Raw genomic sequence first — 16400 nt, 5'->3', positions numbered from 1 at the left:
AAAAAAATATCCATCAAATTCAACCAGGAAAAAAAAAAACTACAATCCTGAACCCACATATATCCCAGTTGATCCAGGGGAAGGGGAAAAACCTTACAAGGCCTGGGCCAAATAGCCTTAAAAGGGAAAAATTCCTTTCTGACTCCAGATCGAAGTCAGATAAATCCCTGGATCAACTCCCATGGGAATCACCTAGTAATTATAGCCGTGGATGCTCTGCAATGCATGGAAAGCATCCAAACCCTCTTTAAATGCAGATATAGAATTTGCCATAACTACTTCCTGAGGTAAGATATTCCAGATTTTAACCACTCTCACTGTGAAGGAGCCATTTCTAAATAGATGGCAAAAACTTTTTTCCTCCATACATAGATCATCTGTCATAGTAAATATTTGTATCCAAAGGATTTTCCCTGTTGCTACAAACTGTCTCTGATCTGTATGTCCATGTCCAAACCTCTTGTTCCCTGCGACATAAACATACCTATCCCACCCATATGCAGTGCATGGTCATCTAATGATGTCACAAAATTCACAATTGTTTGACCACTGATGTGTGTAACGTCCATTAACTGCACACAAGCAGCTGCACTGATCGTTCCTCGTCGGCTAGAGGAATCTGGCAGGGTTCAATTTTTTGTTGCAGTCTGTCATTATTGTGAAAGTTCAGCAGTGTGTGTTGAATTTGACGTCGAATAGCAAAACATCCCCCACGCACGCATAGGATTGTTCAGAAGGTTGGAAACCAGGAGGGAGCTGCAACTTGTTCTCCTTTTGTTGCTAGTTGTCGCATCTTGTATAGTTTTTGTTGTTAGTGTGGGGTGTGTCGTTACTCCACAGACGAACGGTTAATCTGATGAAATCCATACAGTGGCTGGAACAATCGTTTGTGCGACAATCTGATAACTCTAACCCTTAAAGCGTACTTGAGATAATCACAGCAAAAGGATTTATACGTAGCTGGGGCTTCTTTCAGTGCCGTTAGGTCTATTATCTCCCTTGCCGTCAAACCAGTCCCCTCAATTGGGCTGCTGTAAGCCTCGTAAAGTCTGTGGCTTGGCTGAGTTGTGGACCACTGAGCAAGGGTGGTTCTGGCCTCATGCAACCCCAATTACGCATGCGCAGTTCGTTAAGGGTGTTCACGTAGCCAGGTCCACGCATGTGCAGTGGCTTATAACATGCCTGTATCGTGGTGGACTTAACAGTGGTAGACCAGAGAGGACCCGGCAGACACGGAGAGAGCCAACAGACTACAGGTGGCTGGAGGAGGCCCAGGTAAGTATAAATCCTTTTCAGGTTTACTTTAAGCTATGTACATCACATAACATTGTGATTGCTCAAAATGAACAATGAACATCTGCAATCCAGGGCAGACATCTTCAGATGATTGATGTACACCAAGCCCAGAAGACTGCAACTGACCATACTGGATGGGATTGTGGCATGATGGAAGGTATACTACATACTTCCTTCCTTCGATGCAGCCACACTTCATGGACACATTGTTGTAAATCTAACGACCTCTTTAGACCAACGATTATCTCCCAAAATAATTCACCAAGCAGATTGCTTAAAATCTCAGAGAACCTTTGTTATCTTTTAATTTTGCCCTTTTTTGTGCAGCTCTTATTTTGAATGCTAATTGATAATTTAACATTCCTTTTGAGTGACTTCCATCCAAGCTTTCAGAGGAATCTTGCTCAATATAGCTAAATAAAATTGCTTATTTTTTTTTTTGTTATACTTTTTTTTATTGATTTCCATCTTATCAATAAAAGTGTCATACAAGCTTTTAACATGGGTAGAAAAGTAATAAAACATGTTTCCAACAAATGTCATGATAACAACATATATAACATTATAGTAAGAGTGACAGTGATGCTTTGTAGTATCAACGAAAAGGGATCAGATCAAGATTAAGATAGTTTGTTTAGATGATCTCAGGAAGGAAACACCCATCAAACAGATAGCAAAAAAGGTCCAGTATGATTGGGAATGTATCTTTGGTGTCGGTGAGTTTTAAATGCTGTTCCCAACCTGGATACTGTTAGCAGGTACTAAATCTGATGTCTATAAAACACTTAACCTGTTGAAAAGGAACCATATTTTATTCTACTTTATCGAAGATTATATCAGTCCCTATAAGAGGGAAGTAAGCTATTACAGCTAAGAGAGAAATTGTAGGAGGAAGCACATGAGGGATGTGAAGGGAAACCAGATGGGGTAGAGAAAACATGGCAGTGCTTCTTGCGGCCAGGGTCATAGAAGAGAGGAAAAGATAGAAAAAAGAAGGAAGAAAAGAAGGGTTATCCAGTGCCTTTGGTTTAGGATTAGGGCCCAATGTTGTTCTATGGTATGATTAGATAAGATAATACCTCTCTGGTGTCATGAGATCTCTTTGGATCCAAAAATAGACCTGCTACTGTAACTTTAAGGGGGTTGATAGATTGGGGATGCGTAAGGCCATGAGTCCCAGATTTTATGAAAATTATTTTCTGTATCTCTCAGGGAAGCTGTCAATTGTTCCATTGATCTAGTCCAATTGACTTTAAGGATTACCTCAGAGATGTCCGGTGGGGCTATTTTCTTCCAGGAGGAGGCTATGGCCAACCTAGTTGCTGTTGTTATATGGGTAATTAGGCGATTTGTGTGTTTGTTTGTCTTTGGAATAGGTTTGCCTAGAAGCATATGAAGAGGCTCCAGAGGTATCATGACACCAGTAGTGCTATGAATCAGGTCTTGTATCTTGGTCCAAAGAGGGGTGAGAAGAGGGCAAAACCAGAAAATGTGTTCTAGAGTGCCTTTGTTATTGCATCCTCTCCAACATAAATCAGATGAGCCAGGATAGGCTTTTGATAAAATTTCCGGTGTAAGATACCAACGGAATAAAATTTTGTATATATTTTCCCTAATTTGGATACACATTGAGGAGTGCTTAGCATTATCCCATATATCAGACCAGTCATCTAGAGATATGGGTGTGGAGATTGCAGACGACCATTTTGCCATATAAGAATGGTCTGGGGACCAGGATCCAGATTTAGTCAGTAACAGAATATAGATTTGGGAAATCAGGCCTTTCTGATGTCCTGCACTATCACATAATCGCTCAAAAGGAGAAAAATGTAGCGTAATTTCAGGTGTATGGATAATTGAATTGATAAAGTGGGTAATTTGGTTATGCTCCATTATCCGTTGAGGAGTGAAGGAAATTTTATTTTCAAGTTGAGTTCTAGTATATGGTTTACTTGTGAGGGGATGTATCCAATCCTTAAGGTTGAAGTAACCCCATTTATACCAAGTGCTCATGAAGGACTCAGAAAGGCCTGGTTTAAAGGAAGGGTTGCCCAGTATTGGTAATAATGGTGAAGGAGAGGACCTCAACCCGGCCATAGAAGCGGTAATACGCCAGATATGTAATGTGAATTTAATTGTGGGGAGTATAGGTTGCTGTTGTTGTATTTTAGGTACAGATTTTGCCCAAATTAAGGAGGCTAATGAAACCGGGAGCATACTTGTTGCTTCTATAAGGCCCCATTTTGTATATACTTTTAATTCGGACCATTCAGATAACTGACGTAGATGAGCAGCATAGTAGTAGTAGCGTATATGTGGTAGCCCCAAAACCTCCTTGTTCTCTAGGAGAGAGGAGGATGTTTTTGTGGACTCTTGGCCTTCTATGATTCCAGACGAATTTGTGGAAGGCCGTTTGTAGGGCTGTCAATTGGGAGGATGGGATCAATACTGGGAGGGTTTCGAAAAGATATAGAAGACGGGGCAGAATGTTCATTTTTAAGGCGTATATTCGTCCTAGCCAGGAAATCTTGTAGGCAGTCCATTTGTGTAGATCTTGCATGATTCGCTGTATAAGAGATGGGAAGTTACACTTATATATAGTACTATAGGTAGGTGTGAGGTGGATTCCTAGATATTTTAAGGAGTGGGTTTGCCATTTATAGGGAAAGCTACTTTGTAAGGAAGTAAGGAGATCTGGGGGAATTTTTATGGGTAAGGCCTCAGTTTTATCCTGATTCAATTTGAAACCCGATAAGGATTCAAATAGAGATAAGGTGTTATGCAGGGCTGGCAATGAGGTAAGTGGGTTTACAATAGTCAATAGAATGTCGTCTGCGAATAAGGAGATCTTATACTCGTGTCTACCATGGTTAACTCCCTTTATGTTGACATTTTGTCTAATTGCTTCTGCGAGAGGCTCAATGCTAAGGGCAAATAAGAGTGGGGAGAGGGGGCAGCCCTGTCTCGTGCCATTGAAAATTTGAAAGGGGTTAGAGGGGGCAAATGGTAGTTTGATTGAGGCTATTGGGCTCGAATATAGAAACTTAATCAGGTGCATGAAAGGACCTGTAAAGCCTTGGTGCTCCAGTACTTTGAAAAGGAATGACCAATTCAGTCGGTCAAAGGCCTTCTCTGCATCCAAACTTAGGAGCAGAGAGGGCCTGCTGGTTCTATTCATTATGGATATTAAGTTTATGGCTCTACGTGTATTATCGCCCGCTTGGCGGCCTTGGATGAAACCCACCTGATCATTATTTATGAGTCTAATTAATATGGGATTAAGGCGATTGGCTATAGTTTTAGTAATGATTTTTAAATCCGAGTTTAGAAGGGAAATAGGTCTATAGCTTTGAGGGAGTTGGGGGTCTTTTCCATCCTTAGGGATAACTGTGATAAGTGAGTTAAGAATTGTAGAGGGTGGGAGTTCGCCTTTCATAATTTTATTGGCCATATCAGTTAAGTGTGGTATGAGAACTGATTGAAAGTGCTTGTAATATGAGTAGGGAAGGCCATCTGGACCTGGGGATTTAGAAGAGGGCAGTTTTTTTAAGGACGTCTAATATCTCGGATGTAGTAATAGGGGTGTTTAGGGTGGTACAGTCTTGATCTGTTAGTTTGGGGAGGTGGAGCTGCTCCAAGAAACTTGATATTTTTACAGAGAAGTGTGGGTTGGTGGATGGGTCCGGTAAGTTATAGAGTTGTTTGTAGAAAGAGGAAAATATACTTGCAATCTTAGTTGGGTCATAGTGGGTGGTGCCCTGGGAATCTTTCATTGCATAGATTATATGTTGGGAATTTTGCGGGTTAAGCTTTCGGGCTAAAATAGTGTGTGGTTTATTACCTCTCTCAAAAAACAGCTGTCTAGTCCATTTGAGGCTTTTCTCAAGTTGAGAAGATTGAAGAGTGCGAATATCTAGTTTAAGTTGCTGAATAGCAGAGTAGTTCTCTTGCGTAGGTTGTTGTTTGTATGTATTAAGTGTTTTTGCAAGGGAGTTATTTAATTCTTTGAGTTTGTTTGAGGTAAAGTGCTTTTTTCTAGAGCCCTGTGCGATAAAAAAGCCCCTAATGAAAGCTTTATGAGATTCCCAAATTAAGCCTAGGGATGAAACCGAGCCGATATTTGTATCAAAAAATGCTTGTAACTCCTCTAGGCATTCTGAGGTGACCCTTCTGTCTTTTAATAGGGATTCGTTTAACCTCCAATGCATTGGCTTGTGTGGGTTGGACCCCCAATCTATATCTAGTAGCACTGCTTGGTGATCAGACCAGGCGGTAGGAATTATGGAAGCATCAGCTAAAATGGGAAGGAGTTGGGCTTTGGCAAAAAAGTAGTCAATCCGTGAGTGTGAAGCATGGGGGGGAGAGAAGAATGTGAAGTCGGTCGTAGTTGGGTTGACTATTCTCCATAGGTCTAGTAAGCCAAACTTTCTGAGAAGAATACGGAATTTACGGGAGTTTCGGTCATGTGAAGCGAATGAGGATGAGGAGATATTTTTGCTTCTATCTTTGATGGAGGAAAAGGCCAGGTTAAAGTCCCCTCCTAGAATAATTGTACCCTTAGCATTTTTTTGCAGTTTGTTGAGGAAAGAGGACAAAAAGGGAATTTGTTGTGTGTTTGGAACATATACATTTGCTAATGTAATTGGTTTGCCTGCAAGGGAACCCAATAAAATCAAGAAGTGTCCTTTATCATCACGTATTATTTTTTCTACCTGTAGGGGAAGTCCTTTCTTGCAGATTAATGCTACCCCAGCTCTTTTTTTTGGCCCCGAGGCTAGGAACACATCAGTATAGTGTTTATTATGGAGGCGTACGGAGTCCTGGGAAGTCAAGTGCGTCTCCTGGAGGAAGGCCAAGTCTACGTCAAGTCTCCGTAGGTCTCTTAAAAGAGATAATCTTTTTTGAGGAACATTGAGGCCCTTGGTATTTAACGTGTACAACTTAACCATTGTCTAGAAGAAGGAATGAATTAGCATGTAGGCAACCGGTAACCCTTAGGTATAGAACCTTAGTATAGCATGGAAGTGTAAAGAAGAAAGGAAGAGAAATATATACATAAATCACATATAACCTAAAAAACACCTTTTTGGAGAAGCTGAAATTTTGATAGCCACTGTATAGGTTGTGGCAACACATAAGGACAACTAAAATTAGTTGTAGGAGATTAGGGTACCTGAGGGTGACTGGTCCTTTACAGGGCCAGGCAGTCTCGTAGGCACCTTTCCGGAGGTACATGTAGGGGCCCAAGAGAAAAAACCCTCAGAGTCCAGAGCCCGATCCCCTAATGATGAGTGTTTAGGGAGATCATAAAGTGTAGTGGGCTAGATAAGCCAGTTGAGGGTAAGCTTATGATGTCAGTCCAATTTTAACAGTTTTCCCCCTGTGGTTAGATCAGCTCGGCAGAGCTTCCATTTCGTCCTGGTTGTCAGGATAAGTAAGGCTGCGCACGGGGGTTTTGTTCCACTCGGAGATATGACGAAACTTTCGTGGGGGGGATCTGGCCGATGGGGAAAAGGAGTGTTGTATTGGCAATGCTGGAGGTAGTCGGAGACCCATTTGCTTCAAGAACATAGGTGCATCGTCTATGTCAGTAAGCGTGAACTGAGCACCCAACCTGTTAACCATAAGGCGGAATGGGAACCCCCATTTGTAGGGAATTTTTGCTTCATTTAACAATTGCGTAACAGGTTTGAGGGCCCTTCTTTTATTCAGAGTAATAAGTGACAAGTCATTGTAAATAGACAGTTCATCTCCTTTGAATGACACTTTGGGGGTGTTGCGCAGGGCACGCATTAAAGCTTCTTTTGCTTCATAGTAATGGAGTCGTATTATTACATCTTTGGGCCGGCGTGCTGTCGATTGCCGTTCTCCCAAAGATCGGTGAGCACGGTCCATTCGCCAGAATTCGCTTGGCTGATCAGGTACTATAGAATTATAAAGTTCAGTAAGATGTGGTTTTAGGAGATCAGGTGTGATCGCTGCAGACATGCCTTTAATCCTGATGTTCTGTCTCCTATCTCTATTTTCACTGTCTTCCTGAGCAGATCTAATAGCTTTCAAGTCATTCTGGATGATATGCTGCTCATCTTCCAACTCATGGTGTTTAATAGTCAGAGTGTCCATCTTTGCCTCTAAGCTGCTAGTGCGTTCTCCTAGAGATGTAATGTCCCCCTTAAGGTCTTTTATGGCTGAGAGTATAACTTGCTGCAGTGAGTCATGTAGGGCCTGATAATGCTTATCTAATGTTACCTCCAGCATTGCTGCAGTCAGCGGTGTCTCCCCTGTGGACTGTGAGGCCATCCCAGTCTGTTGTTGCTGTAAGGTATGGAGGGCGGATGCAGAGCCTGCAGCCTCAGCGTGGTCGGCGCCATCTTGGGAGGGAGGAGGGCGGACGAACCGATCCATGGATCCGGCTTGTGCGGGTGGCTTGGGGGCTGTTTTTGTAGCCATCTGTGCGGGGGGATGTCCGGATGCTGATCTCCGTGTCCGCCAAGCTTTTGGAGCGGAGAGGGAGCAGATAGTGGCGGTTTCAGTGCGGGGTCGGGCCGGAGCTCTGTCTCTAAGCGGCCATCCTGGATCCGCCGCGCATGCGCCTCCCAAAATTGCTTATTTTTAACAATATTACTTTATACTATTATTGAGTCAATGTTTTCCTCATTTAAAATCTTCTCCCGCTCATATTTACATTCTTAAATTTATCACAGGCGGCAACATCTTCACTGCTGGTAGGGGCGTCACCTCAAATGTTTGTTCCATGTGTGCTCCAAAGTCAGGAGAAACAACACATGTTCTCCCAGAATGCTCTGAGAGGAGAATTCTGTATAACTAAACAGCCTAAGCTAAACATCACTGGGAGGGCAGGGTTTACATACCAATATAGAGCTATATATAGATGTAGTATAGTGCTTTTGATGCTGAAAGCAAGATAATTAACATAAAAGTGGGCATCCTGAATAATTTACTATATGTCACTATGTCACTACTATTTAACTCCCAAACACTGGTCACAATTCACTAAGCTCATCTCCTGTATTTAATAATGATTCTGTGCTATTTCTAGTGTTATCACAATGGTGATAAAGCATTTAGTATTCACTAAGCAATTTACATCAGGCAGACCTTAACCACTTTATCCACAAGTTAGTAGATAAACGTCCTCTGTGACTTCATCTAAGCCACAAGTCAGTAGATATACGTCTTTTAGCAGAAGCAGTGCTGTGCAGGATTGGGCTTGCTCCTGTGCACATTTCTGGCACTATCTGATGCAGCACTAATTGGTGAATGGGAATATATGTTTTCTGAGCTAATGAGATTGAATTTTTACTATTAAAAATACCTTTACTGGTATTTTCTCATTTCATAGTGAAAAATACTCTCTGTAGCATTATTTCAGAATCAAATAACTTCACCATAAATTGTGACCAGAACATAATCTAAGTTTTGTGATAAGCAGTAAGATTAGCCAAACAAAATTAGTGTTTTTTTATCTACAGTAGCACTTTTTATTTTTAAACTGGAATCGGTAAAACTGAGAAATACATTTTTTTTTCTATTTTTTCTTTGTTTTCCCATTAAAATTCATAGAAAAAAAAATTGTTCGAGGGAAAAAAATGGCATACAATGAAAGCCTAGTTTGTCTTGAAAAAAACAATATATATGTAATTTCTGTATTGTAAGTAGGGATAAAGTTATTTCTGATTAAATAAGGACATAGCTAAACTGTCAAAACTGCTCTGGTCCATAAGTGGGAATAAAGGTCTGGATGCGAAATGGTTAAAATAAGGATTTCTCAAGTTAAAGTTTCAATCCTTAAAATAATGACAGAATTCTATAGTTAAAGACAGGGTGTTAATTCACAGAGAGGAATGCAAATGATAGCAACTGTAAAGTGTGTGAGGCATTATCACCTGGCTTGAGCTGATGTGGAGTGTTACTACAGTCTGCAATTTAAAGTGAAGCATTCTGAACTGTCTGCTTTATATTTTACTAGTTTATGTAGAAAGGGATGCTGTATAGCGAGAAATATATACATCAGACACACACAGATGGAGGGAAAGAGATACCAAGCATACAGCCACACATACACACACACACACACACACACACACACACATTCACAGAGAAACACACAGCCGCAGCCTTTCTCTCTCCTTCCCTGGCTGTCCCACAAAGCCAGCTGTAATTGTCCTAGCAGCAGGAGGGGTGGAGCTACATACTGCCTGTGTATGCTGCTCCCCTCCCTATCTACTGCATTGAGAATAAATACAGAGGTGGTAATTTAAGGACTAAAGTTATAAGACAACAGTCTTTATGTGAAAACATATCACAACGTATCATGTTAATAAGGCAAGCTTCTTTAGTGAATTAATACTGATCGATGTGTGCTGATAACTTTTCACTAGTCTGAGTATCACCAGCATGATCTTACTGAATTGTGGCCACTATAACTTGCTATTAGGTATTCATCTACCATATATGGACTTCTTTACGCAACATTGCAAATGGTTGTTTATGTGCCTGCTGAATTAAAAGGTTCAGACCCTCCGATGTCTGCAGGGCTGTGCCCACCCGGCATGCAACTTTAGAGGGTAAAGTTTCCTGTTTAACTTGATCTATGGAGAATGAAAAGAAAATAAGAGGTGTATTTGAGACCTTCCCTGGCAGCCTGTTTCCTTTCACCTAAATGACCCTGACTTTCAAGTATCCCACTGATTGTATACTATTATAGCACAGGGGCAGAGGAACTGCGGCTTCCTGGAGCCTGACAATTAGAGGTCAGAATACAGTAGCACCAAAGGTGAGCAAGAGGATTAGGAATGGTAATTTGCTCAAGAAGGTTTTTATTGCTCCAGGCACTGCGTGTTGGCAGATCTGCTTGAGCCGGGTTTTTTTTCCACCTTTAATTTGGTTTTGTCTTCTGTTCTTGATTTCTCTTTAGCTTTTTGTTGTTTTTATTTCAACAAATAGTCAGCGGCCTGCAGACCAATTCACATAGGGCTTGATTCACTAAAATGCGGTAAACCTACTGCACACAAGTATCGTGGGTTAAAATGAGTGCACACGTGGTCCTATCAGTGTAGCATGCGCTCTGAAGTATTGCTCTAATTGCCACGCGATAGTGGTGTAGCGCGACAGCTGCTACGTTAGTTAACATAATGCAACGTCTACAATGGTAAAAAGAGTGGCACTCACTTCCAAGGGATAGCGTGCCCAAGCCTCAATGGACCCCCGCACCACTTGGTCCACACAGTAGATATGGATTGGATGGAGGCTGGCACTGCAGTAATATAAGCTCTTTTATTGAAAAAAAACAATAAAAGCATAGGGCTATGCGGCGACAGCCCGCTGTTTCTGGTCTCAAGCCCTTTCTCAAGCCGAGAAGCCCATACAAATGCATCACACACTACTATTACTGCAGTGCCAGCGTCCATCCAATCCTTATCTAATGTTAGTTAACATAGTCTTTGGATCCTAATGAGGCTTCCCCCATCCTCCTTGGTAGCCCCGATCCAGCGCTGACTCCCCTCGAAAATCCAGTAGCACCTGCAGCACGCAGCTATATTTACCTTTGGGATCCAGCGCAGGCGCAATACCATCACCCCTCTCGGGCTCCAGCAGAAATAGCCGAGCCTGATCGGGTCCGCTCTACTTCGCAGGTGGGAGATGCTTGCGCAGTAGAGCAGACACAATCTGGCTCGGCTAATTTCACCGGAGGCTGAGGGGGAAGATGGTACTACGCAAAGGTAATTATTGCTGTCTTCTGCTGTCTGGGGGAGCCACTGCTGGATCCATGCTCCACAGGAGGAAGGGAGGAACCTCATTAGGATTCAGGGGCTCCTCCCTTCCCAAGGTAAGTACCCCCAGGGGCTCTTTTTTTTCTTACAGGTTCTCTTCAAAGTGAATCCAAGGTGAAAATAAACTGATGAGGTAAACAGTTATATTTATCCTCCTACTCCTAAAAATGACTTTTTTAAAGTGTACAAACTAAAATAAAAGTTTAATACATACCTGGGGCTTCCTCCAGCCCCCTTCGCACCGATCATCCCACGCCATCTTCCTCTGCCTCCTTGCTTGCTGGGTAGAAGCTCTGTTAGCTTGGCCAGTCGGGGCAGGTGCAGCTTGACTGCGCGCACTCCTGTCTCGCTCCCGTGGCTGGAAGCATTCTGCGCATATGCAGTAGTACTGCACAGGCGCAAAAATCGGCCACCGGAGCGAGGTGGGGCGCGTGCAACGTGGCCAGACAGTGCAAGCGCAGTACATCCCAACCCGGCCAAGCTAATGGGGCTTCTGCGGAGCAAGCAAGGAGATGGAGGAAGACGGCGTGGCAGCGATCGGTGCGGAGGGGGCTGGAGGAAGCCCCAGGTAGGTATAAAACTTTTATTTTAGTTCGTCTCAAGTTTCCTTTGAGTAACAATAACAATTATATTTATATAGCGCTTTTCTCCCTGGGGACTCAAAGCGCTGTGACCCTGCATTATGCAGTCTCAAAGGCTCGGGAAAAGAGGTGAGTTTTTAGCCTTTTTTTAAAGCTGTCCAGAGAAGGAGCCTCTCGTACTGATTGTGGAGGTGAGTTCCATAGAGTAGGGGCTGCATAGGAAAAGGCCCGAGCACCAAATGTTAAGTGTATCCTGGGAATAACCAGCTTCATCTTGTTGGCAGAGCGGAGGGTGCGTGGAGGGGCATAAAGTTCCAATAGATCCGCTATGTATTTGGGTCCCATGTGGTGTAGAGCCTTGAATGTCAGCAGGCAGATGGTTTTCTTTTACATTTAAACATTCACAAAGTAGGTTGAATGTTTTACTGTCTCTAATCAGTAGCAGTCTATTAAATGTTCCAGAGTAAAAATACAAGAACTTTTGACCTTGTCCTACCTCTCCCCTGTTGTATTCTGCCAAGAAAACGTTCATGGCTGTAATTAGCTTATCAGTGAAGTTTACTATGTATTCCCAACGAGGTACCTACAAGACAGAAGCTGTCACTTCCATGTCTAAAAATGAACTCTTCAGACAGCAAAATAAAGTAGGTAGAACAGCCTGGTTATTAAAGGACCACTGTCGCAAAATTTTTAAAATTTAAAATATATGTAAACACATACAAATAAGAAGTACGTTTCTTCCAGAATAAAATGAGCCATAAATTACTTTCCTCCTATGTTGCTGTCACTTACAGTAGTTAGTAGAAATCTGACAGAACCGACAGGTTTTGGGCTAGTCCATCTCTATATAGGGCATTCTCAGCATGGCCTTTATTCTTTATAAAGACACTTCCTAAAAAGGATTTATACAAAGATGCTGGCCAGCCTGCCAGCTAACTGCACACTTTTTTGACAGGTGGACGGAGCAACGGCCATTCACTAAGTGCTTTTAAAAATAAAGAAATCTCTGATAATCCCCCATGAGGAGATGGGCTAGTCCAAAACCTGTCAGCTCTGCCAGATTTCTACTACTTACTGGAAGTGACAGCAACATAGGAGAAAAGTAATGTATAGCTTGTTTTACTCTGGGAGAAATGCACTTCTTTTCTGCATATGTTTACATATATTTTACATTTTAAGATTCTTGTGACACTGATCCTTTAATATGTTTTGTACTGTGCATAAATCTCATCATGGGGCTGGTTTATGAAGCCAACATGACAGCACCGCAAGCTTAATTCAGGGAGGCATGGTACGTGCGGTCGTGCAGCATAGCATGCCTTCCTTAGTTACACGCCCTGCTTTCTAAGTAACATGGGCTCATAAGTCCTGTGAAGTATCGCGACCACGATACTTCACTAGAGTGGCTGCTAGTATTTACCATGTTAGATATCGCCATGGGTACACTTTAAAAGCATTTTTTTAAAAAATGTCTTTGAATTTTTTCAAATCGATTTTCTCAAAAACTACAGGGTCTTTTTGAAGAATAAATTTTGACTTGTTCCCACAGAATCAAATTTCTGATTTTAGGGCCTTTCGTATCGGTGGGTCATTTGTAAGTCAGGCGTTCGTAAGTTGGTAACTACCTGTAGTCTTCTTTTCTAAACTGATATAATTTGTTTCAGTAATAGTAGAAATATTGCTGAATAACCTCTGGTTGAAATTCGGAATTGTTGCAGTCATCAATCTACCTCCACTGAAAGGACAAAACTTAACTGTGCTTGATCTAAAATACTGTAACACATATCAAGCTTGATATAAAATAACACTTACCATGCTTGATATAAAATCACAGCCATTATGGTTGAGTACAGACTGATGGGTTTGCAAATGCCTGGAAAACCACATGTGTGACGCTTCCAGTTAGACGGGAATTTGCACAGGGGGTGAGCAACTGGCGATTCATGTCCATGCGTTAAACAGTACAAAGCTAGCAGTGGCAGCATTCTGATCAATTTTTCATGAGGTTTCTGCTAATATCTGATTAGTATTGAGTAGCATACAGATAAATGATCACTCTCCGAGCAATATCTGTTATTTGCTTTGTCAAGTACAAAACATGTAGTGTATTCCCAGCATTAAATATTTCAAAATCAATTTCTACTGTATTGCTATGCCCAACATTAAAGCAAACCTGTTTAGGAAAAAAAATAAGAAGCTAGATACTTACTTAAGTGTTAGGCAGCCTCTGAATGGTCCGGCCGCTTCTCTGATCTTTTTTGAGCTTATTGCTGCCGCTCGGGACCCTCTTCGTGGCCATTTGAGTACTAGTTCCTCTGTACTGGGCATGCACAAGTAAGCTCCGCGAATGCTCAGTAGAATTAAGGTGATCGTGCATGGAGGAAAAAGCAGTGCAGCAGTGGCTTCCTTCTACTGGGCATGCACAGAGCTTACTTGCGCATGTGCAGTACGGGAGCTCTGCCATGAAACCCTAATCGCCAAGCCTTTGTCGAACACACACCATTTCCTCTCAGTCTGTGTCATCTGCCAGGATCAAACTCTATCCTGTGGGTGATACTGCTGGCCCTGATGCTGTACAGATACTACGCTAGGCAACAGCCAAGCGATGCCTTCTGAACCTATCAATCTTATGCTGGATACACACGGTGCGTTCGCGCACTTGATTTTCCCGTCGATTCCCGTCGATTCGTTTATTTCCAACATGTCCGATTTGGATTTCGATGGATCGTTAGGTCGATTTGCATGCAAAGTATGGCGAATCGACCTAACGATCCATCGAAATTCAAATCGGACATGTTGGAAATAAACGAATCGACGGGAATCGACGGGAAAATTGAGTGCGCGAACGCACCGTGTGTATCCAGCATAAGGATTGAGGGGTAGGATAAGGAGGGGAACAATGCATTAGATCACTGATAGTTGTGTAAAGCTTCAGCATGCCTCAGGGGACGTCTATCCATGTACTAGATTCTTGGCTGAGACGGCTCTGGCCAGATGCCTCGGCCATGAACAGTCTAGCGTGTGTTTGTGGCTTTACACTAGGGGTGCTCATTCAGATTCCACAAAAATAGCATTTCCAATCACAGAACTCAGAATCATTGGACCAATCAGAGAATGCAGAGTGAATGCAGAAGTAGTTGGCCAATCAGGGAATGCAAAAAATTCCCACTTCCCCCCCAAACAAAAGACTCCTCGGAAATCGAAAACAGATAATTGGATTTCTGCGGAAATACCGCATTACTACAGCTTGGTAATTTTAGTCCAATCACAGTACTCAGAAGTATTGGACCAATCAGATAATGCTGAGTCAACTCGGAATTATTTGGCCAATCAGAGAATGCAGAAAATGACCAAAAAAGCACTATTCAGAAAATGGAAATCCGCGAAATCTGTAATCAACATTTCCGACCATCCCTATTACACCTGCAATTAGCTAACTGTCATGCTCTTTTGCAGATGTTATCCAGAGGGGGTTCGTCTTATAGCTTAACCACCATCCAGCCAACATCTCCAACCTGGGTTTACTACTTTGATTTGCTCTGTTGTGAAGCATGCACACCTTTTACATGTCTGTCTCCAGTCAGCTTTTGTTATGTAGAGAATCTTGTGCGCCTTACCAGAGTCAATAAAATACCCTTCTGCAGAATTATTAATCATGCAAGGTATTTGAAAGGTGTGTTTTTGTTATTCATTCTTGATATCATAGCAAACCAGTGGTGTCTTGAGGGGCTCAGAGCAGCCCCAATCATGCTTCTTCCTGCCAGGATTCGGGAGAAGGATAAAGTTAAGACTCGTGTTTTGATTTCATCGAACGTCATTTTTCATTTGTGTCAGGATGTTTCCTTTTCTTCTCATCTGTCCACAGAACATTCTTCATAGTCTTCTGCACCTTCCAAATGTATTAGTGAAACTTAAGGGGGTTGAAACAGATATTTTTGTACAGCAACAACGAGGCTTTCCAAGGTTTGTTTCACGCTTGGACATCTCTCTTGTCCCTTATAGGCTTGATGGATCTGTAGTTGAAGTTGATATTAGAGCATTAACAGTCGGCTTCCAAGATATCGAGTACATCAACCGGGATTTGTTATGTCACAGAAGGCCCATACATGTTCTTCCTTTTCAGATCAGTTAATTTTGGCATGCATTCCTTCAGAACCTGTAAGACAGAGATTGCCTAATCCAGTCTTCATGGGCCTTGGTCCTCACACATTTTTGGCACAGCTCAAATTAATTGATGGGACTGAATCAGGAAAGGTGTGGTTCATTAAGTACAACACATTTCTTAATTTCCCTGCCCATCCTAAACACTGACGTTGATATGGCCCCTCAACGACTGGAGTTGGACATACCTTCTGTAAGAGAACAGGACCATGACTACCTGGTGCTGATTGAGGGAGCCTCCAACAGGAATCAGAAATCAAGTGGTGGTGTGGTTAGCAATATGGATGAGTTGAAGTAATCTAGGTTTATTTCACCTGGTCCCAGAGTGTAGCGTCAAGCATGTTGCCAAGTCTCTGCTCATGATAATAGTTGGTTTAACACAATTTTGGCAAATACAGCTTTGCTAGGGCTTAATGGACTTAGTTGCATCAAAAAGTCATGATATGTTAGCTTAGTTTAACCACTTCCGGATACCGGGTGGTTTTGCTGATCGGTGCTGCGTGGGCTCTCCAGCCCGCAGCACCGATCAGCTAGCAGCCAGGCCGATCAGACTTCCCCCCTTTTTTCC

At 42.4% G+C, this 16400-nt stretch overlaps 1 long non-coding RNA gene across 1 annotated transcript in view; it reads left to right on the top strand.

The window, feature by feature from the left end:
* The window catches only part of LOC137570923 (uncharacterized), a 114469-nt gene that overhangs the window by 44143 nt on the left and 53926 nt on the right, over positions 1-16400 (top strand). The window lies entirely within an intron of this gene.

This window comes from Hyperolius riggenbachi, chromosome 4 (genome assembly GCF_040937935.1).
Source record: "Hyperolius riggenbachi isolate aHypRig1 chromosome 4, aHypRig1.pri, whole genome shotgun sequence".
NCBI classification, from domain to species: domain Eukaryota; kingdom Metazoa; phylum Chordata; class Amphibia; order Anura; family Hyperoliidae; genus Hyperolius; species Hyperolius riggenbachi.
The sequence above is the reverse complement of the archived record's forward strand: the minus strand, read 5'-3'. Positions and strand labels throughout refer to the sequence as shown.